We start from the raw sequence: 24,434 nt of genomic DNA on the forward strand, positions 1-24,434 counted from the left end.
TAAGAGATTTGAGAGGGGGAGGGGGAGATCCAAAATGATAGGAGAAGACAGAAGACAGGGAGAGATTCCTGCTGAGAATGGGATGGGGAGGAAAAGATGCATTTGGTGGTTGGATCCTTTTGGAGGTGGTGGAAGATGTAGAGAATGATGTGTTGGATGCAGAGAATGTCCTGGAAGGTAATGCCTCATCCTGAGAACAGATCTGGCAGAGACAAAGGAACTGAGCTTTTTTACAAGAGACAGGGTGGGAAGAGGTACTATCAAGATAGCAGGGGAATTGGTAGGTTTATAAAAGATGTCGGTAGACGGTTTGGCTTCAGAGATGGACCCAGAGAGATCGAGAAAGGGGAGAGCGATGACAGAAATAGACCAAGTCAATTTATGGATAGGGTGGAAATTGCCCTTAAATCCACTTGGTGCATTTCTGACGCTTCTGTTGTACCTGGTGCTCCTGATACAGCTTCCTCTACATTGGTGAGACCACTTCTTTGAGCACTTTAGCTCCAAATGCCTAAAGTGGAACTTCCCAGTGGCCAAACATTTTAATTCAGATTCGCATTCCTGTTCCAGCATGTCGGTCCATGACCTCCTCTTGTGCTATGTTTAGGCCACACTCAGGGTGGAGGAGCAACACCTTGTATTCCATCTGGGTAGCCTCTAACCTGATGACATGAATATCAATTTCTCCTTCCAGTGAAGAACTTTTTCCTCTCCCTCCCTTCTTCTATTCCTCACTCTGGCTTCTTACCGTTTCTCACCTGCCTATTATCTCCCCCCGTTCCTCCCCTCATTCCCTTTCTCCCATAGTCCACTCTCCTCTTCTATCGGATTCCTTCATCTCCAGTCCTTTACCTTTCCCACCCATCTGGCTTCACCTATCACCTTCTAGCTCACCTCCTTCACCTTCCCCCAGCTTTTTATTCTGACATCTTCCCCCTTCACTTCCAGTTTTGAAGAAGGGTCTTGGCCTGAAACATTGACTATTTGTTCATTTTCATAGATGCTGCCTGACTTGCTGAGTTCCTCCAGCATTTTGTGTATGTTGCTTTGGACTTCTGGCATCTGCAGACTTTCTTGTGTTTAAGAAGTGATTTAGTCTACTTTGTTTTAGTAAGTTTCAGTGAAATGTTTGAATGAAGGGGTTTATTGTGTCTTGAATGTTGATGATGTGCTATTTCAGTTATTGCAGTTTCATGATCATGAAGTAGAGGTTCTCCAACTAGATTTATGTAGTTTTCCTTTCGTCCTAAATAATCCTTCAATATTAGCAGGTAAATTAAAATCTGATGGTATATTTGCTACAGCACCAAATTTAAGATCCTTTCTTCTCTTCCGTAGCACGTAAATGAGACATTAGTCCATTAAAACCACTCCCTTCACTGCATTATGTTGGCATTTTCTTGCTAAATTCTGATGTGCTACAGTGGAAATACTGTATGCTCTCTCTAACTTCAGAAGATGGTAACCATGATAATTTGCACTGTCTGAAACTTCTTAATTTAGTAAAATGTTCTGAGTTCAGTTACAGGAACATGGTCAAACAAAACTGAAAATCTAGAAAAAAGTTGCTTTTGGGGGAAAAAAAAACTTGCCCCAAGTATAACTTTGTGGCTATAAATGGTTTTGTAAGGTGCATAGATGTTTTTAGGTTTACATAATATTCTCTGTAGTGTATGGAGCATTATCTATGAGTATTAGCTGGAGTGCTGGTCTTCAGTACTGTAGTCATGATGTTGTCTGGTTCCATAATCTTTGCTGTGTCCTGTGGTCTCATTTCCTATCATCATACGGAGTCAAGCAAATTGGCTGCAGACTGGTTTTTATGATGATGGAGATCTTAAGTGGAAGCTGAGACTGATCATCTATATGGTACTTCTGGCTGAAGGTGTTTATAAATGCTTCAGTCCTTGGGACTCTCATGCTGGACCTGTATCATTGAGGGTGGAGATGTTCATTGAGTTGGCATATCCTGAGGCTGTCTTAATTGTCCTCCATGATTCAACACTAGATCTGGTTGGACTGTGGAGCTTTGATATGTTCCACCGATTGTGGCATTTCTTAGCTTTTTGCATTACATCTGTTTTTACTGTTTAGCAAGCATATGCTTCTGAATTGTAATGTCCTCGTAATTTTCAGATATCCCTGGCACTGCTCCATTGACTTTAAATCTACCTGCATTTGTATTTGCCCCCTTATTTTTCTACTTATTATAATATGTACTTCAGGTAAATCCTCTTGCACTCCTCTATTATGTACTATCCAAACTTTCTAATTGTTAACATTGTTATGGGCATCCCATGTATTCAAATAGTGATGCCCCTCCATTTCCATCCTCAAATGTTTAGAGCCACAAACGATTGTAGATATTGAATCTGGAGCAACAAACAATTTTGAAGAATTCATTAGTCAAGTAGCATCTGTGGGAGAAAAGGAATTGTCGATGTTTTGGGTCAAAACCTTTTCCTCCCTCAGATGCCACTCATCCTGCTCAGTTCTTTCAGCAGATGTCTGTTCCCCCAGAATCTTAAATGTTTCACCTCTCACTCTTCAAAACTCCAGCAGCTACAAGCCCCACCTGTCTACCCTTTCCTTGTTAGGCAGTTGGCCATTTTCAGCTGTTAGTCTAGCAAACAGGCTCTAAATGCACTAGGAAAAGACCCATTTATCCCTTTACTGTTTCCTGCTCATCAGCTAATTTTACCTCCTTCACCATGATATTTTATTTTACATTATAGCCTTTAATGTGGTATCTTATGAAATTCCTTTTTTAAGCTTTAATTCAATATGTTCAGTGGTTTCATTGCACATTTCACTGCATCAAAGAAGTTCAATAAATAGACCCTTTGCTCATCCTTGTATTTATTAGGTGTTCCTTCATCTTTTTGCATCTTCCTCAATATACTTCCTTACACTTCACTGGATTATTCCATTTGCTGCTTCTCAACTGACCAGAGCATCTATACCTTTTGGCAATGCAAAGCTTTCTCCTTGCATTCAACTGCAAAACATTAATATATAAATCACAAAGCATGATACCAGATACTGCAGACATCCCACCTGTCCCGGAAGTTCTGGGAGTCTCCTGCATATTATTAGCAGCTCCCCGACGCCCACAAGTTATATACAATATCCTGGAAATGAGAGGGAGAGGGAGGGGGGAGCGAGAGCCGGAGTGGGAGCAAGAGCGAGCATCCTGATTGGTCTCTCTTTGTGCTAAGTAGACCTATCAGTTTTCTCTGTGGGCGGGCTTTACAGTCGACCTTTGTCTCTCTGTCAGTTCAGTTCCATGTCCTGCACCGCCATGGCAAAGTGTTTGGAAAAAAAGAAAATATAAAACGTACGTCACCCCAGACTACACTAAAGTGTACACCTGCCTAATAGGGGTCAAAAATAATGACAGTGTTGCTCACTGCACTGTTTGCAACAGTGACCTTTCTATTGCCCACAGTGGGTTAGGACTGTAAAAGACATGTTGAGGTGAGTTTAACATGTGTCATTCATTCATTAGCATAGCTAACGTCATTTAAACTAGCTGGCTAGCTGCTAAGGAGCTACTCTATTGATGTTGTACATGATGAGGTCAAACTCCCTGTAGATGTGCTTAAAGTTGTAATAGAATTAAAAAAACGACTCTGATAATATGTCAGTACATACTGTATTTTAATGTCACATTTTCTTCATATACCCAGTTTACAGATTGGTTTACAGATTAGACAAAAATCACTAAACAAAGTATTACATAAGACAGTGTAATAAGGATACACCTTATGCTTTTATTTCTTTTAGGGACCAAAAGAAATAGAAAAGCTATTTGCATTAGCATTGTGATTGCCAACAAAATACTCAACAAGGAAATATATATGTGTGTGTGTGTGTGTGTGTGTGTGTGTGTGTGTGTGTGTGTGTATAAATAGTTTCAATATGTGTCAAATAAATTGTTGTGTTCTTTCATAATCAAATGTCCCGTATACATGCGCCCTTGGAGGTCAATTGGGGAGGGTGGGATATGGGGTTGCGGGGGGTGGGGGTGCTGCCTCTCTGAAATGGTGGTGCTATCTCCCTGAAATGAGTTTTTGCAGGATGGGATGTCTGGATACTGAGCCATGTGTAAATGCATGAATCACCCATCAATCATTGTCCTGTGCTTTCTGTTACCATTAATTTTAATACTATTTGCCATACTCCCTTGAATTTCTTGGAGTTGTTCCTTGTTGAATAGTCTGCCACATGGAAGTTTATCAAAATCCTCGCTTAAAATCCGTGTCAACTACATCAAGTACACTGCTTATCAATGCTTATGATCTGCTCAAAAAGTTCAATTTGTTGGTCAGGTGAAATGTTCCCTTGACTAATCAGTGCTCTGTGTCTATATTTTATCTGTGCCTTCACAATTTCTTCCCTTACTTTCTGGGACAGAGCTTGTTTGGTCCTAGCTATTTATCCATTTTCAATAATGTTCAATCCCTAAAGACTTATGGAGATTTTGCCCAATCTTTCAGGCTCTTCTTTAAGTGCAATGTTGCCATCACCCCCCTCTTTTGTGAAGTAGCAATCATTAAGGAACCACATCTTTTGACTCACCTGCATATTTCCTTCTGCCCAACTGTTCCCTTCTTTGTTTTTGTTCTTTTTATGCAGTCATAAAAACACCTTTGTATTTTTCATTGTTCTTGCCAGTATATTTTTAGACCTTCTCTTTGCCAGCTTAATTTTTAATTTTAATTTTACCTCCATGCTTTCTTTGCATTTATAGGCTTTCTGCATTATTAAATGGTTGGTGTCTGATGAAAGCTTCTATTTTTTGCCTTGACTGTCATGCAGCTTGTCGTATAGTGCTCAAGGCTTGACAGTGTGGCCATTTTTAATGATTGTCTGCATCAATTACAAGATAAATCTACTCCTTGTGCTTGAGGCTAGGGATGTGGAGAGTGGAGTGTAGTTAATAAATTGTATTCCTGACTTGTAAAGAGATGGGAGCTAAACAGTGTAGAAAGATTTGGCCTCCAGATAACTGTAACCATTTCATTGTTGTTCAAGAAACTGAAAAAAAGATTCAAATCTGATATAATTTACCCTGACAGTTTAATTGATAGTAATGTGGTATTTACATGAATAGGGTCCTAGATTGCTGTTTTTCCTTCCACTGGGCTTGAATTATCTTTCGTCCAGTTTGTCATTGGACCATAAAATTCAACAGCCCAGATAGCCTATAGTCAGCACATTCATTATGCATTATGAAAGGTGTTGAGTTTAGTTACACACAAATCTTTTCACCAAAAATCCTACAGAATTAATCCTTCAAGTATATGCCCAAATGCCTTTTGAAAAGTTGCCATGGAATCAGATTCCAGCAGCCTTTCATGCAGTGCTTAGCATCCATTTGTATGAGGAGGTTTCTTTTCACTTCTCTTGTTCTTTGTTTAAAAGGCTACATGGCTACTGCTGTTCTCATTTCTTATTTACATCTATCACCTCTCGTGAAATGTCCACCCATTTATCAGGGGAAATAAACCAAGAAGAGAGAGAATCTCTTTACCCTGAACTTTTGAGTAGAACTGTTCTAGTTTCTCAAACTGCTTCATCCTGATTGTTAACTTTTTAAACCTGCCCTTTACCCACTGGAGGACCCAGAGGTCTCCCGTAAGATCTGTTGTGCTTATTGTTCACAACACACCAACTGTGTCCCAACCAGTGAAAATATAGACATCAAAAATCTCCAGGTATTGAAAATCTAAAATGACCGACAGAAAATATTGAAACCACTTAATAGTTCAGGTAGTGTCTATGGAGAGGAAAGTGTTAATATTTCAGGTCAATGATCTTTCATCAGAATGTAATAATTAAAGTAAGCTTTAGCAATTTCTTTATTTCAGTGCTTCAGTTTCAAATGTATGAATTTCCCGAGGTATACAGGTCTAAGTGACCATAGATGTATGTTTTATGTTTCAGAGTATTCTAAGTATAGGTTACATTATTGCTTCTTTTGTGAAGGTATGCCATCCTGAACTGCTGAAAGCAACAATTTGTGGTAAAATATATTGAAGCCAAGAAAATCAACAGCCACTGCAATAATGTTGCAAAATCATACAGTTAAACAGAACTGACACTGGCTTGTATTTCAGTTGGTCACGATTGCTTTAAGAAGCAAAAGACACATGTTTGTTAAGTAGCATATAACACGTATGTCTAAAACAACTAGATAACTGGCTTGTTGCAAGCTGTGCTGATTAACGCTTATGTTAGACAAGTGATAAGCCTGTTTTGGGATGGCATCGTTTAAAGGGTAGATGTAAGGAAGCTTGAAGATTGGCCAAAATTTGGTGGCTATAATGAATCAGTTGCAAAGAGCCAACAGCAGTTGCCAAAGCTTAAAGGTATTTGCAGCTCTTTTCAATTGCACATGGAGGTCTGGATCACTATTGCCTGTTACTTCTACCCTGGAAGATGATACCTGTCTCAGTAAGGTCCACAGTACAGACTTTTTCCCAGAGGTTCACAGCTCTCAGACCAGTACAAAGCTTCCCCCATTGCAATGGTCTCTCTGCCAGAAAACAGCAGGTGAAAGTCCATCAACAGGCTAACCTGCAGCGTGAATGTTTGGCAAATTCAGGACACTAACCAGGTTGATTCCAGAGATGAGGGGGATTAGACTACCAGGAAAAATTTAGTCATCTGGGACTGTAGTCACTGGAATTCAGAAGGATGAGAGGAAATCTTATAGAGACATATAAAATTATGAAAGCGATAGACAAGATCGAGGCAGGTGAGACTGGAACTAGGGAACATAGACTCAAAATTTGGGGGAGTAAATTTAGGATGGAGATGAGGAGGAACTGCTATTCCCAGAGAGTGGTGCATCTGTGGAATTCTCTGCTCAATGAAGCAGTGGAGGCTACCTTGGTAAATGTATTTAAGACAAGTTTGGATAGATTTTTGTATTGTAGGGGGGAATTAATGTTTATGGGGAAAAGGCAGGTAGGTGAAGATGAGTCCATTGCCAGGTCAGCCTTGATCTTATTGAATGACGGAGCAGGCTCGATGGGCCAGATGGCCTACTCCTGCTCCTATTTCTTGTGTTCTTATGTTTATTATGTCCACCTATATTAAAAGGAAAAAAATATATACCTATTTAAAGAAGTGGCAAAACATACATGCTTAACATCAACAGACTGTGTTTACTCCAACATCATTAAAAGAAGAAGAGTAATTTGTCTCTTCCCCAGGCATATAATTTCGGTGGCCCACTGTTCTTGTTCCAGGTTAACAGTGTGTGGATTTCTCGCCCGTGGTCTGTGCTGCCATATTGGGCCCTTGACTTGGCCTCCTGAGAATAGTGAACTGCTCTGCTGAGGTGAAGCTACACTCCAGTCTCCTCCCTGGGTAATTTATGGGCATATCTGCTGGTAGCGCCATGTTGATCTCAGTAGAAAATTGACTGTCCTGCGTATCGTGAAAGTAGTTGTTTGGATGCTGACGATTTATGCAATATTTCATTTTATAATCTGTTGTTTTGTGTGAGGAATCCTTATTCTATCAAAGGCTGAAACGTGGCTCTAACTAATCAACTAGTGGCTGTGGTGCTGGGAGCTTAGAGATGATAAGCATGGTTGTTTGGGAGTTTAAGATGATGTGCCTGATAATATTTGAACTGAACTAATCCTCTGAGGTTGGAGTAATTCAGAGAATTGGTTAAAGAGCTGGCTGTTTCCAAGACCTATCGCTAAATTCTTGCCATTTATCTCTTGGTAACATAGCATGGAAATGTTTCCAATTTGTAGCCTCTTTGAAGTGAACAGCAAACTCTAGGTGAGTGGTCCCCAACCACCGGGCTGCGGACCAGTACCGGGCCGCAAAACATGTGCTACTGGGCCGCGAGGAAACGATATGATTTGGCGATAGGAGTCAGCTGCACCTTTCCTCATTCCCTGTCACACCCACTGTTGAGCCATTACGCATGTGAGGTCATTACCCGCGCGTCATCCATGTCAGCTGGGAAGGAGATCAACTCCTCGAGCTTGCAAATGATGGCGGGCTGGAAAGTATGTTTGACATAACAACTCTGCTGGCATTCCGGATCAAAGTCAAGGCTGAATATCCTGAGATAGCCACGAAAGCGCTGAAAATGTTGCTTCCATTTCCAACATCATATTGCTGCGAAGCAGAGTTTTCTGCGATGAATGCAATGAAAACTAAATTGCGAAATATACTGGACAAAGGAACCCTCTGCGAATATCGCTGTCTCCCGTTACCCCTCGATAGGACCATCTTGTTGCAGGGAAACAAGCCCAGGGCTCCCACTGATTCAGCGATATTGGTGTGTTGCAATGATTTTATATGTTCATACAGGGAAAATATGTGCTGTGTGTTTAATATCCAAACATTACTTAAAATGTTATGATGCTATTGACTTGTATAACCATATAACAATTACAACATGGAAACAGGCCATCTCGGCCCTTCTAGTCCGTGCCGAACGCTACTGTCACCTAGTCCCACCGACCTGCACTCAGCCCATACCCCTCCATTTCTTTCCTGTCCATATAGCTATCCAATTTTTCTTTAACTGATAATATCAAAGCTGCCTCTACCACTTCTACTGGAAGTTTTTTCAACACTTACTTCAAGCTCCCCCTCCTCCCCGATAATTGACTTATCACTATATTCATGCGAGGAAAATATGTGCTGTGTGTTTAATATTAAATTCGTTAGATAAACCCTTTTAGAAACAAAATTGAGTGTATTAGCCACTTATCACTTATATTCCGGTTGTGATTAACACCCCCCCGCCCCCGAACAGAATCGCCAAAAACGATTTGTAGGAAAAAAATCGGCATGTACACACATGTGCAAGTCACACATGCACACTGGTGCCTGCGCAAGGCTTCATGGTCATTGTAGTCTCTCGGGATAAACACAACATATTTAACTGCTACTCTCGTCCGTTGGCATTCCCCCCCCCCGCCACGGGGTCGGCCGATCCGCAAGAATATTGTCAATAATAAACCGGACCGCAGTGCAAAAATGGTTGGGGACCCCTGCTCCAGGTGAATCACATTTTATGCAATTGAGCTGTGCCATTTCAGCCATACTTCAACACTTAAATCTTTGCTGCTTTCAATCTCTGCTCTGGGGTAAGAGGGACGGGCCCCATAAGGAAAGTGTTTATTGTTCACATTTGATGTCCCTCTGGATGCCCCCCTAACTTGCTTGGTAGTCTATTGTGCTGGCTTAACATGGATATCTAGCTGCTAAATAGAATAGTACCACTGCAGAATAGCCTCACTGAAGTTGCTCTGCATTTGAAAGCAAACAAAGAATATTGATTTGATTGTCATTACACCATGACAGATTAAGAAATGGGAAAATGTACTACCTAACAACAATCTTTTAAACAATCTACTGTATTACCTTTTCAATTGAACTCGGTCACTGATAGCTTGTTTTAATAGCAATAATGTCTGGAAATAAATTGATGGCTTGCGACTAGCCAGACTTAGTTCCTTTCAAAATACTTAAAGTTTAATTTTCAGTGTCTGGATTTTCCTTCATAAAATTGCACTTGTGATTTTTGCAGAATTGGAGTGCTATAATCCCTGGATGCTAATTTGAATGTAAATGTATGTTCCCAATGGACAGTGGGAGTTTAAATTTACTTAAAATTTGCTGTGTTTTAAAGATTATGAAGTGTCTGCATACTGTTGGGGGTTTATTAGGTCAATGCAAATTCTCTAAAATTGGTCCTGGCTTATTTTCTAGGGAGGAATAAAATCAGATTAAGATTTAACCTATCAATCACTTTCATGTGAGTTTACAGTTTTATTTTATAACAACTGAACCTTGATCCCATGTGCAACCACATCAGCTTCTGGTTCTTTGTCATATGGTTGTTTTAAAAACCTCAACACAGGCTGATTTTAGTCCTAAAAATTGTTGTTAAATAGTTAAAACTCTGAAACTGGTGTTTGTGCAAGCGTTAATGGTATTCCAAACTTCGGTATGGTTTTGCATGCAAAATACAGGAAGGTCTTTGTAGAATTGCCAGTTATTTACAGTAATTTCTGGCCAATCTGTCATGCTTTAATAGATTTTCTGTAAATTTTCTCTCTACAAAGGCTAGATGTCTAATCCCTGTCCTTAAAGTGGAGTCACTGAATGAGTGTCTTCAGATAGATCCATACAAAATATCGTGACAGGTTGTATTTTGACCTGGTAAATGTTATATATCACCATAAGTAAATCTGGAACAAGAAAGAGTTACAATTTCAAACTGGAAACCTCTTTTGAAACAATCATCTAATTTCTGCTCTATATATGGCTATTAGAATTGCTTTGTAGCCAGTTTGAAGATGCAATCCCTACTATTCATGTGAGACTCTTGGGCTTCATTTTTCCCTGTTAGTAGCAATGCAAGGTGGGAGATGTGTCCTTTAGTGTTCACAGTAGGAGGAAAATTGAAGTTTCTGGGACTTCACAGGCAAATGTTGTTGAAAATGTGGAATGAAGTTTTTGTTTTCCAAACTGAAGGCATTGTTAGTTCAGGATTTTTTTTTTTGGATATGCATTTATGGTCTGAATTACTAAGATGCAATAAGTTAGAAACTAGGTCAAATCAATTTTTTGCAAATGATTTCTTAGGTAATTTGGGTTAAATATAAGTCGCTGGAACTTGCCCAAAAGGAAGCTCATTCCCAATCTGTCTATCCCCAGTCATTAGCATTGATGGAAGGTGGCATCAGCTGGGCTGCTCCAGTAATTGCTTACTACGAATCTGCTCACTGGTGCTCATTCTGGGCTTAGCCAGAACCTGTGGGTCCAAACATGGATTAAAGAGCTGAATTCCAGAAGCTAAAGGAGAGTAAATGCTGCTAGTATCAAGATGGCATTTGACTGAGTCTGGTATTTTAAAAAAAACATGGTTAATGGGAGCTAGTGAAAAAGTTCTCTACAAGCTGGAAGAAAAGAAAGTAGTTAAGGCATGTGATCATCCTTGTCCTGGTCTATTGACATAGGTGTGCACTGTTCAAAGTCCAACAATCTGCAACTGCATTAACAATGGCCTTTCTCCCATCATAAGTGGAGATGTTCATTGCTGACTGGACAGCGTTCAATTTCACTCACAATCAGGCTGAAATGGAAGCATTTGTGGCCAAATTAGCATTTTGAAGAAAATCTTTCCATTAAGCCAATAAATAATTGATAAAATGAATTTGTTAAGCTGTGATATGGGAGCAACAAAAGACTTTGACACATCTTGTGCAATAAAGAGGAATATAGTCTTGCTTCTAAATTGGTTATGTACTGCCATAGTGTACATCTGGAGTATTGTAGCTTATATTTAATATTTCATTGTGTATGGATATCATTTGTTACATAATTGGGCTTCATGACAACATTAGCAGTTTGAAGAATATCAATCCAATGAGTACAGATTTATCTTACATGGACAAAAGCAGTAAATGAATAATGGAAATATTTTTCCAAAGAGATCTTGATAAAGCAAATACAGAAAAACATGCTCTTGTTTTATTTTTCACATTTGAAATCAAGGTGTCTGGGCAGTCATCTAATCCAGCAATTGATCACATCTTGTCTGTTTGATCACTCTGTCTGAGTGCTTCATTTATCAACGTAAAAATGATATTGCATATTGAAACTAAATAATATTGCATACTGAACCTAAATATTTTCAGCACATGATAAAAGGAGACAATTGTGAGGCAATCCCGAAGATTTATTTCTTAGGACTTCCTGAAAGTATTCACATGTGTGAACACTATCTTTATTTTTCCAGTAATGTCATTTGTGTACAAGCTTAAGGAGATATACAAGCAATGTTTCAGCATTCCAACTTAGTTGCTCTAAATTGTATGTATGACAAGTCATATTGAAATACACAAAATCCTGGCAATGGTTTTGGGGTTATTTCTGACATAAGAAATAGCAGCAGGAATGGGTCCATTGAGCCGACTCCACCATTCAATAAGATCATGGGTGATGTGCACTCTGCCGCACCTACCTCAGTTTTCCTCATAATCCTTCGTTCCCTACCTGTGCTTTAAATATACTCGATGAGGTAGCCTGTACTACTACTTTTGGGCAGAGAATTCCACAGATTTGCTACTCTCTGGGAAAAGCAGTTCCTCCTCATACCCATCATAAATCTATTCGAACTAATTTTGAGGGTATGTCCTCTAGTTCTGGACTCATCTACCAGTGGTGGCAACTTTCCTGACTCTATCTTGTCTATCGCTTCCATAATTTTTTTAAATGTTTCTATAAGACCCCCACTCATTCTTCTGTATTTCTTTGAGTTAAGTCCCAGGGGACTTGATTTCTCCTCATGGGCTAGCCTCCTCATCTCTGGAATCAACCTGGTGAACCTTCTCAACACCATATCCAAAGCCAGTGAATCTTTTCTCAAGTAAGGAGACCAGAACTGTATACAGTATTCCAGGTGTAGCGTTACCAGCGCCTACAGTTGCAGCATATTGTCCTTGTTGCTGTATCTGATCCCTCTCGCAATTAAGGCCAGTACTCTATTTGCCTTCTTGACAGCCTATTGCACCTGCACACCAAACTTTTGTGATTCATGCACAAGTACTGCCAGATCCTTCTGCATGACACGTGCTGCAATTTTGTACTGCTTAAATAATAATCTGATCTTCTATTTTTGCACCCAAAATGGCTGACCTCACATTAACCAATTCTATCTGCTAGATCTTTCCCTGCTCACTTAGCATATGTATATCTGTGCAGACTCTGTATAATTTGCTTTTCCACTCAACTTAGTGCCACCAAAAACTTAGATATGCTACACTCTATGCCACATTCCACATTCTTAGTTCATCACTGAGTCGCAGCTGAAAGAAGCCCATAGTTGGGAGTTTAACATCAAAGGATACACAGGCAGGAAGGCATTGGCAGTGGTATGGCTCTGTTGGTGGGAGATGGAACTACATCTTTAGAAAGAGGTGACATGAGGTCAGAGAATGTCAAAACTTTGTGGGTGGAGTTAACTGCAAAGGTAAAAAAAAAACCATTATGAGAATCATATATAGACCTCCAAATAGCAGCCAAGATATGGGGTTGAGATTGCAAAGGGAGCTGGAAAATGCATGTAATAAGGATAATGACACAATTGCAAAGGGGGACTTCAATATGCAAGAGGATTGGGAAAACCAGGTTGATGTTGGATTGCAAGGGAGGATATTTGTTGAATGCCTATGAGATTGGCTTTTTAGAGCAGTTTGTGCTTGAGCCTACTTGGGGAAAGGCCATCTTAGATTGAGTGTTGTGTAATGGCACAGCTCTTATCAGGGAACTTAATGTAAAGGAACCCTTTAAAAGGCAGTGATCATAATATGATCAAATTCATACTGCAGTTTGAGAGGGAAAAGCATAAGTCACATGTATCAGTATCACAATGGAATAAAGGGAATTACAGAGGCATGAGAGAGGAGCTTGCTCAGGTGGATTGGAGGGGGATACTGGTGGGGATGATGGCAGAGCAGAGATGGCTGAACTTTCTGGGAATAGCTCATAAGCCACATGATAGATTTGTTCCACAGAGGAAGAAGTTTTCAAATGGCAGGGGTAGGCAAGTAGGCAACTGTTGCTGACAATAGGCTGCATTAAAGCCAAGGATAGGGCATATAAGGTAGCAAAAGTGAGTGGGAAGTTGGATGATCGGGAAGTTTTTAAAATCCAGCAAAATGCAACTAAAAAAAGTTATAAGAAGGGAAAAAATGAAATATGAGGGCAGATTAGCCAATAATATAAAGCAGGATAGATACCGAAAGTTTTTTCAGTTATATAAAGAGTAAAAGGGAGGTGAGAATTAATATTGGACCACTACAAAATGATGTTGATGCAGTAGTAATGGGGAACAAAGAAATAGCAAATGAATTTACTGAGTAATTTGTATCTGTCTTCACTGTGGAAGACACTAGCAGTGTGCCAGAGGTCTGTGAGTGTCAGGGAGCTGGAGTGAATGCCATTGCTATTACAAAGGAAAAAGTGCTAGGCAAACTCAAAGGTCTTAAGGTGGATAAGTCACTTGGACCAGATGGACTAGATTTCAGAGCCCTGAGAGAGGTTGCTGAAGAGATGACAGATGCATTGGTCATGATCATTCACGAATCATTTGATTCTGGCTTGGTTCCGGAGGACTGGAAGATTGCAAATATCACTCCACTTTTTAAGAAGGGAGGAAGGCAAAAGAAAATAAATTATAGCTCAGTTGGCCTAACCTCAATGGTTTGGAAAGTGTTGGAGTCTATTATTAAGAATGAGGATTTGAGGTACTTGAGACTGATGATAAAATAAGTCAAAGTTAGCATGGTTTCTGTAAGGGGAAATTTTCTCTGACAAATTTGTTAGAGTTCTTCTCGCCCTAATGCATGAGTGGACAAAGGAGAGGTAGTGGATGTCATTTACTTGGATTTTCCGAAAGCATTTGATAAGGTGCCACACAAGAGGCGGCTTAACAAAATAAAATCCTATGGCCTTATAGTAAGGATACTGGCATGACTGACTGGCAGGAGGCAGCAAGTGGGAATAAAGGGGCCTTTGCTGGTTGGCTGCCGGTGACTAGAGGTCAGTATTGGGACCGCAACTTTTCACATTGTTTGTCAATGATTTAGGTAATGGAATTGATGGTTTTGTGGCAAAGTTTGAGGGTGATACAGAGACAGGTGAAGGGTAGGTAGTGCTGAGGAAGCAATGCGATTGCAGCAGGACTTAGACAAATTGGAAAAATGGGCAAGAATGTGGCAGATGGAATACAGTGTTGGGAAATGTATGATAATGCATTTTGGTAAAAGGAACAATAATGCAAACTATTATCTAAATGGGGAGAAGGCTGAAACATCAGTGGTGCAGAGGGAGTGAGGAATCCTCAAGCAAGATTCCCAGAGGGTAAATTTGCAGGTTGTTAAATGGTTGCTCAAAGGGATAATGAGTAATTGGCATGTTATTAGCATATATTGTGTCTGCTGGTCACCTACCTATAAGAAAGATGTTAATAAGCTTGAATTATATCACGAAGTTTGAAAGAGTGCAAAGAAAATTTAGAAGGATGTTGCCTGGACTTGAGAACCTGAGTTATAGGGAAAGGCTGAATCGATAGGACTTTATTCTCTGGAGCAAAGGATAATGACGGGAGATTTTCTAGAGATATACAGTATTATGAGGGATTTAGATAGGATGAATGCAAGCAGGCTCTATGCCCCTTGGGTTGAGGGAGACTAGATCTAGAGATAATAGGTTTTGGCTGAAATATTTAAGGGTGATCTGAGAGGGAACTTCTCATAAGGTGACGGGTGTCTGGAACGAGCTGCCAGTGGAAGTGGTAATTGTGAACATTTAAAAGTTTTGATGAGAGAGTGGAAGAAAGAGGTATGAAGGATTATGGTCTGGATGCGGATGGGACTAGGCAGAAGAGGCTGGCACAGATTAGATGGGCTGAAGGGCCTGTTTTGCATTGAACTGCTCTCTGATTTATGGTGTTATATTTACAGAAAAAGTGTGTGGCTGGTGTGGCCTCCCTATATTGGTGAGACCCGATGCAGATTGGGGGACAGCTTAGTTGAGCACCTTCACTCCATCCACCATGAGAGCTGGGATCTTCTAGTGGCCACCCATTTCAATTCAACTTGCCATTCCCATACCAGCATATCTGTTTGTGGCCACCTTTACTGCCACGATGAAGCCAAACTCAGGTTGGAGGAGCAGCGTCTCAGATTCCGTCTGGGTAATCTCCAATGTGAAGTCATGAATATCGATTACTCTGACTTCCGGTAACCACTCCTTGCCGTCCCTTTCTATTTTCCTTCATTATAGTGGTTCTCTCACTTCTTCTCTCCTCTGCCGCCTTCATGTGCCTCCAACACCTCCCTCCTATCAAATTCTTTCTTAAGTCCTTTACCTCTTCCACTTATCACCTCCCTGCTTCTCACATCGTTCCCCCCGCCCCCCACTCACTCACCTTTCTCCTCAACTGGTCTCACTTGTCACTGGCCAGCATGCACTCCACCCCTAACCCCTCTTTATTCTGGCTTCTGCCCGCTTCCTTTACAGTCCTGATGGAGGGTCGCAACTCTCAACCTATAATGTCAACTGTATATTTCTCTTCATGGGTGCCGCCTGACCTGCTGAAATCCTCCAGCATTTTGTGTGTGTGTGTGTGTGTGTTGCTTGAGACAAGTATTGTGCAAGGTCCATGACAAGGTATATTGAGAGATCAGAAGGGTTCGTCTTTATTGCATGAGTCTTGCAACGGCAGGGCAGAAGCTGCCCTTGAGCCTGGTACTACATGCTCTCGAGCTGTTCAAATGCTGGGTGAGTAGGTAAGTTTTAAGGAAGTGTTAATGGAGGAAAAAGATGGAGAGGCACTCAGGTTTGATGGAGACAACTTTACAGTTTTGGGCCTGTAGTTAAAGCTTCAAATCGAGGGAGCTAAGGCTCACCTTTTGACTGCAGCTTTGAAGGATGCTTATAGGTATAAAGCTGAGGTATGAAAATGATTTGAGTGCATTAGTGGGGTTTGTGGAGGAGAATCTTAAACTTGATTTCATCAGATCGGAAGAAACTTAATTATCGTTCAACGGTAATGGATACAGCAAACAAAACAGCCTTCGTCTAGGGCCAAGGTGCAAAAAAAAAACTAAATAGCATATTCAAAATAGTGAATATACTCTGCAGAGATGATCAATGCTACCTTTTCTGCACTTCTCTCCTTTTTCTAAATTGTTTTGCATACTCATCGGCCCATTCTTTTTGATTTGTCTAAACCTGCTAATTAAAATAGTGAAACAGAGAAATGGCCAGTGCTGGGATAGTCTTGCCTTTAGTGCAGAGATTATGTGGGCTTGCTAATGGTTGGCTCCACTCCTGTTTTTCAATTCATTCAATCCATTTGAGAATGGAAATGTTTTATACTGAGGTGAATGGGGAAAACAAAAATGATTTGTATGGACAGTGAAGGTCATGAAAAATTCATAAAGTATTTCAGAGTTTATTGAGTAAAGCCCTTTATTAAATTCTCACTGTTGGAATTGATAATCATCTCATCTTTGAGAAGTCTCAGATTCTAACATTTTAATATTGTTCTTTGATGTTTAAACAAAATGTGGTTTGAGGTTCTACTACAAGCTTCATTTATTTGATTCATCTACTGAGATACGGTGCGGCTGTTCAAACTATGCTGCCCGACAACCCCCAATTTAACCCTAGCCTAATCACGGGACAATTTACAATGACCAATTAACCATAAAGATGTATCGACCTGTACATCTTTGGACTGTGGGTGGAAACCGGGCACCCAAAGGTGCTCTTCACAACATGCTCTGAGTGACATGTGTTGCTTTTTTCATTGTAACTCCAAATGTCCTTTCAGAAATATTAAATGTTAGCATGCATGTGGATGAATTGATGGAAGCTGCTTATGCTTGAACACGAGTATTTCTTTTGCCATAAATGTAGGCTTCATCACCAGTGGAATTACAGTCATGGTGTCGTACTATGAAAGTAGGCCCTTTGGCTCACTAAGTCCATGCTGACTTGAACACTAACTAAAGAATCCCATTTTTTTTTCCCCAGACTCCCATTAATTTACCAATATGAACATCTCTGGGGTGGTGGGGCGTGTGGTGGAAACCCATGCAGTCACAGAAAAAGTGTGAAACTCCACACAGACAGCACCAGAAGTCAGGATTGACCTTGGGTTTCCCAGAGTTAAGGCAGGAGCTCTACCTGTTGTGCCCCACTCTCTTCCTAAGTTCACCTGGATGCTTTGCAGATGCACTGGAGGAACTCAGCAGGTCAGTCAGCATCAGTTGAAAAGATTAGTCGACGTTTCGGGCTGAAACCCTCGTCAGGACTGAAGGAAGAACTTTGGGGAGGGTTTGAAGAATGCTGGTAGTTGAAAAAAACAGTAATTTGAAAGACAAAGGGGTGGGGAAGGGGAAGCAGGGAGGTGATTGGCAGGAGAACAATGCGCAGTAGTAGAAGGAGGTGGAACTATGAGGGAGGTGATGTGAAATAGGGATAGAGGAAGGGAGGGGGAGGGAATTACCGGAAGTTGGAGAATTCTGTGTTCATACCAAGGGGCTGGAGACTACCTAGATGGTATATGAGGTGTTGCTCCTCCAACCTGAGTTTAGCCTCATCATGGCAGTAGAGGAGGCCATGTATAGACATATCTGAATGCGTTGCACATAGCAGCTGCAGCAGCAGGTTTGTTTGGAAATAATGATATAATAAGTGTTGAATGGCATTTTATGTGGGATGTTGTTAGCGCTGAAACTAAATCTTACATTTATATAGCGTATTTGCAACCTTTTGAGTCAGTGAAGTAGACTTTAAGTATGGTTGCAGAGTAATATTTGAAATGTGGCAGCTCCTTCACCGCAGCAAGTTCTCACAGTAATGGCAAGGTAATTTGTTTGTGGTTTCAATAGAGCAACATTTACTGACCAGGACACCAGGTACACTTGAGATCTTCTGTGTCCCTACAAAAGCAAACAGACATGGTATGAATTTCACAAGTCATTCAGCTTCAAACCATGTAGTATTGTATAGAGCCCAACAGCAATACCAGTCCAGGTCCTTGTGTTTAAACTGCAGATTGGAGTTTAAGTCCAGAATTTTTTGACTCTGCACTTCTGCTGGAGCTCTGAAAATTACGTAATATAGTCTCTAGTGTGATGACAGTAACTTTCTTTCAAAATATGCCTACTTAACATTAAGCATTGATAACAGAAAATAAAATAGATTCAGAATCAGGTTTATTTACATATGTCAGAATCACAATCAGTTTTATTGTCACCGGCATGCTACATGAAGTTTGTTAACTTAGTAGCAGCAGTTCAATGCAATTCATAATCTAGCAGAGAAAAAAAAATAATATATAGACAAATAGAATAATAAATAGATAATTACATATATTGAATAGATTGTTAAAAAATGTGCAAAAACAGAAATACTGTATATTTTTTAAAAAGTGAGGTAGTGTCCAAAGATTCAATGTCCATTTAGGAATCAGATGGCAGAGAGGAAGAAGCTGTTCCTGAATTGCTGAGTGTGTGCCTTCAAGCTTCTGTACCTCCTACCTGATGGTAACAGTGAGAAAAGCCACTGGTATAATTATTGCTTTTTTTGAAGCAAGTGAGAAATTCCGCCTGTAGCAGTGAGAGGTTGAAAATGTCCTTGAATACTCCCACTAGTTGGTTGGCACAGGTTTTCAGAGCCTTACCAGGTACTCCATCGGAACCTTCCACCTTGCGAGTGTTCAATCTCTTTAAAGGCAGCCTAACGTCGGCCTCTGAGATGGAGATTTTTGGTTTGGGGATGTATGTCATATAATATGTTTTTTTGTGGCAGCAGTACATAGTAATACATAATTAAAAACATGTAAATAAATTACAATAACTGTGTACATACATGTACTGATGCTTCTGGACACATCTTCAGTGATGTTCCTGGAATCATCGGGTGTTTCGGGTCTTTCAACATCATACAACCTCCTCCAGGTGACCCAGCCGGGGCTGATCAGACCCCAGCTTGTGTCCAGATGGCTAGCTACTTATGACTCCATGGCTCCCCTCTTTTGAGGCACAGCCATCTTGAGGCCCTCTCTGCCGCATCGGTGGTACTGTGGATGGCTCGGCTCTCCTCTTCCTCTCTCCCTTGATGCCCAAATTGCTGAAGGCTGTAACTAAAGAATGGGCTGCGAATCCCCTACAACCAACCTCCACCGGGAGACACCTCACTCTCCATCCAGCCTGCTGACAGTTGCTGACCAGTCCTGCGTACTTGGAGAGCGTCTTTTCAAAGGCCTCTTCTCATGGGACTTTCAGCTCCAGCAGCACCACTTGCTTAGTAGACTCAGACACAAGGACAATGTCTGGTCGCAGGGTGGTGGCTGCGATATGGTTGGGGAACTTCAGCTGCCCTTCGAGGTCCACCAACAGCTGCCAGTCCCATGCAGAGGTCGGAATGCCTACAGATGTTCTTTTGGCAGGTATTGGTTGCTCCCCAGCTCTGACAAAGGCAATGGTCTGCTTGGAGGGTCGGAACCGCTTCGCCCACTCAACTCCTGCGCTGACGGCTTCAGCGATGGTCTTCAGGACCTGATCATGCCTCCACCTGTACCGTCCCTCACCAAGTGCCCTTGCGCAGCCGCTGAGGATGTGCTCCAGGGTTCCTCGCTTGGAGCACAGTGGGCACGCAGAAGACTCTGCCTTGCCCCATGTGTGCAGGTTTGATGGGCTTGGGAGCACATCGTACACTGCCTGGATGAGAAATTGGATGTGGTGTGGTTCGCCCAGGTCACTTTCCTCTCAACCGCATTCTCCCATCTTGTCCAAGCTCCCTGTTGCTTCGTTCCCACCGCCTTGCAGGTTCTCGTCTCCTCCACTACTGCTCTCACCTCCTCCTGAACTAGAGGACGCCTTTCCTTCCCTCTGGTGTCCGTTTGGGGAGTTGGAAAGGATCCCAGCCCAGCTCGGCCTCGTGTGACCACTCCCACCAGCTTCCTGTGACGCAGCCTCGCCTCTGCTTCCTGAACAGCTTCCTCTGCCCTCCACTTCCTGCCAGTAACTTGGATCCCTGCTCTAGCCACCTTCGGGTTACTTGAGTCCCTATACTGTAGCACTTCTCTGGCACTTGTTATCTTGAATTCTTCCTCCAAGGATTTGAAGGGCAGTTGAAATATATATAAAATTTTAAATAAGCAGTGCAAAAAGAGAAAAAAAATTACCGAGGTTCAATTTCCTGGGTTCATTGTCCATTCTGAACTCTTTTGGCCAAGGGGAAGAGGCTGTTCCTAAAACATTGTATGTATGTCTTCAGGCTCCTGTCCCCGATCCTTGATGGTAGCAGTGAGAAGAGGGCAAATCCTGGGTGATGGGGATTCTTAATGGTGGGTGCTTCCTTTTTTAGGCATTGCCTTTTGAAGATGTCCTCAATGCTGGAGATGCTCATGCCATGAGTTGGCAACTTTCAGCAGCTTTTGCGGATCCTGTGCACTGGCTCCTCCATACCAGAAGGTGGCGCAACCAATTAGAATGCCTCTCCACAGTACATCTGTAGAAACTTGTGAGAATCTTTGGTGACCCAAGTCTCCTCAAGCTCCTAATGAAATATAGCTACTGCTGTCCCTTCTTTGTGATTGCATCAATATGTTGGTTGCAAAATAGATCTTCAGAGATGTTGACATCCAGGAATATGAAACAGCTCACCCTTTCCACTGCTGCATTCTACTGATATGTGTTCCCTCGACTTCCCCTTCCTAAAGTCCACAGCCCAATCCTTGGTCTTACTGACACTGAGTGGAAGATGGTTGTTGTGACACCAACCAGCCAGCTGATCTTTCTCACTCATGTACACATTTGACAACAATAGTCGTGTCTTTGGCAAATTTATAAATGGCATTTGAGTTCTGCCTGTCGACACAGTCCTGGATGTAGAGAGAGTAGAGCAGTGGGCTAGTGTCGATTGTCAGGGAGGAGATGTTACCTCCAATTTGCACTGCCTGTGGTCTCCCGATGAGGAAGTCGAGGATCCTTTTGTCGAGGGAAGTATATCGGCTCAGGGTTTTGAGCTTGTTAATTAGTACTGAGCGTATGATGGTGTTGAATTCTGAGCTGTAATCAATAAACAGCAGTCTGATATGGGTATTGTTGTTATTGTCCAGGTGATGCAAGGTCTGGTGGAGAGCCAGTGAGATTGCATCTGCTGTAGGCCTATTGTGGCAATAGGCAAATTGCACTGGGTCCAGATCTGTGCTTAGGCAGGAGCTGATTCTGGCCATGAACAACTTCTCAAAGCACTTCATCACAGTAGATGTGAGTGCAGCTGGATAGTTGTCGAGACAGCTCACCCTGCTCTTGGGCAAGGTATGATTGTTGCCCTTTTGGACCAGGTGGGAACCTCTGACAGCTGCAGTGAGAGATTGAAGTGGCCTTGAACACTCCAGCCAGCTGTTCAGCACAGCTTTTCAGTGCCCCACCAGGTACACTAACAGGGCCTGATGCCTCCTGAGAGTTTGCCCTCATGAAAGATGTTCTGAAATTGGCCTCTCAAGACAGAAATGACAAGGTCAGTGGTTGCTACAGGAATTTACACAAATGAATTAGGTCATATTTAAAACCGATTTTAATGTCAAACCATTTCAAAAGCTAATATTTATTCATGATTAGCACTGCAATAGTAGTATTTTGGTATGCTAGTCTTTTTAAGAAACTGAAAACTAATTTTCCCATAGCTTTCAAAAAAGGCATCATTAGTTACAGATTATATCACAAATATAATCTATGGTTTAGTTTTATTTTCCCTTTCAAAGCATTCACAAAAGGTATTTAGCTCATCTGGGAGTGAAGAATTACAGCCTGTCATGATGATTTCTGTATAAAAGGTCAGTAAGAATGCCAGATGAACTGACACTATCAGCTTGCTCTGTCGAAGAGAAATAATTGTATCCAAGCACTTTTAAGGTTATTTCTTGTTGCACGTATAGGAAGTTCTAATATCCAAATTTTCTCTGTCTTACTTTACAACCACTAGGGTGTAGCCTGTGTCAATTGTGGCTATACCCTGGACTATGAGCAGTTTGCTGTGAATCTTTCCATTTTGGAATACAAGAGGAGTCGATTCCAGTCATTTGATATTTCTTTGCAGTGAATTGTGTAAATGCTGCTTGCTGGCTGCCTTTCTCATTATTGGATTATTAGAACATAATTAACTAATTAATTAAGGAAGCTGGAATATGCCGGGCACTTGTTAAGTGGTGTGGACTGCAGAAATTGTTATTGGAAGGGATGATAGAAGGAAAGAGGGAAAGAGGAAGGCAGCGAAACCACTTGGTACGATAATGTGAGGCAATGGACTGCGTTGAGTTATGCTGAGGCCAGAAAAAGAGCGCAAGATCAAAGAAGATGGAGGTGCATAGCCGCCAACCCCAGATTCGGGACGGCACCCACTGACTGACTGAATTAATTAATAAGGTGTGTTTGGCAAAATATATAAAACAAAATAATGAAGTATTAATGTCAACAATTTTTAAATGTATTAAAAAGCTCACAGTGACAGATGGGAGGTGTATGGAGGGATATGGTCCGTGTGCAGATCAGTGGGACTAGGCAGAAAATGGTTTGGCACAGCCAAGAAGGGCCAAAGGGCCTGTTTCTGTGCTATGGTTTCTATGGTTTCTAATATGGGCCTATGGTTGTACATATGAAATCAATCAAATTATTCAAAAATAATTGAATTTGAAACAAATTAATTAACACTTTTAAATGTTAGAACAGTATTATAGTTTTAAAGAAACTTCTAAATGTCAACCAGCATGCATGAATGTTAATGAAACTTTCCAAATAAACAATTCAATCTCTAAAGTTCCCAAGATAAAAAGGAACAGGAGAATTCTGTAAGTCATAAAAATTGAATGTAGGAAAAGATGAGGACGTAACACATTTGAGTGTAAAATGTTCTTTGCAAATGAAATTTGATTCTATGGCATATGGAGTTCTTCATCCCTTTTCTTCGTGGGAGCTTAGGGTTTCAGATTGTTTGTTTAATACGCGTAGCATTAACATCCTTGCATGCCAACTGAAATTTTGAAGTTTCTGGAAAACACTACTTTAGAAATTGAGAATTAAAGTCAAAGGGAGGAAAATCTGTGCTTCTGATGAAAAAGGTTTTGAATTCTGCCATTCACAGCAGCAAGGAGTTTTAAACCCAAAATTGGGCAGGAAGTAACAGATTTTTCTATAAACTAAGCTTGTTTTCCTTTCGTGGAAAAGACTGGGCTTGGGCTGAGAAATTATTGAGCCATTCAGATGTACTTAAGCACACCCTGCTCAACTCTATTTGGACTTGGGCTGCTGTAAATGGTGATTTGAAACCAAGTATTTAAGGGAACTTTATTTTTCAAAGTCAAAATTTTAATTCTGGGAGCATAAATTAAATGTCCACTTAATACCAAGGCCAGTCCAAGTGTATTTGTTATGCTCAGCAGCCATTTACCCTGCAGTTATAATGCTGATCTAAGATTGGCCACAATCTGTTTTTGCTAAACAATCATGAAAAGCTCTTTAGCAAGTAGATTATTAGGAAACAATCTCCCTACACAACATAAAAGCACATTGAGCTCCTGCAAAGTAAGCACCCAAAGTACAAATGTGTGGTTAAAATTGCTTGCAGACAGAGTGGTATCATTTCAATCCTACCCCTGTTTTTGAATTTTTTTCTCTCTATTGTATTTGGGTAGTGTCCAACTTGAGGAAGTGTTTTCGACAGACATTCCCTTTGATTGGGATTGGGCTGAAAGGAAGACTATTGGTGAACCATTTGAAGCTTGCAGCTTAGAAGGAGCTTATTCAGTCCATGATGTCTGTGCCAGTCCTGTGTAGGGACAATCCAAAATTGTGTTCTAT

General features: G+C 41.1%; 1 protein-coding gene across 1 annotated transcript in view; it reads left to right on the plus strand.

Annotated features, from left to right (window-relative positions):
• hs1bp3 (HCLS1 binding protein 3) overlaps positions 1-24,434 on the plus strand; it is a 117,983-nt gene that overhangs the window by 48,751 nt on the left and 44,798 nt on the right. The gene's annotated exons all lie outside the window — the stretch shown is intronic.

The sequence above is a fragment of the Mobula birostris genome, chromosome 2 (assembly GCF_030028105.1).
Source record: "Mobula birostris isolate sMobBir1 chromosome 2, sMobBir1.hap1, whole genome shotgun sequence".
Lineage (NCBI taxonomy): Eukaryota > Metazoa > Chordata > Chondrichthyes > Myliobatiformes > Myliobatidae > Mobula > Mobula birostris.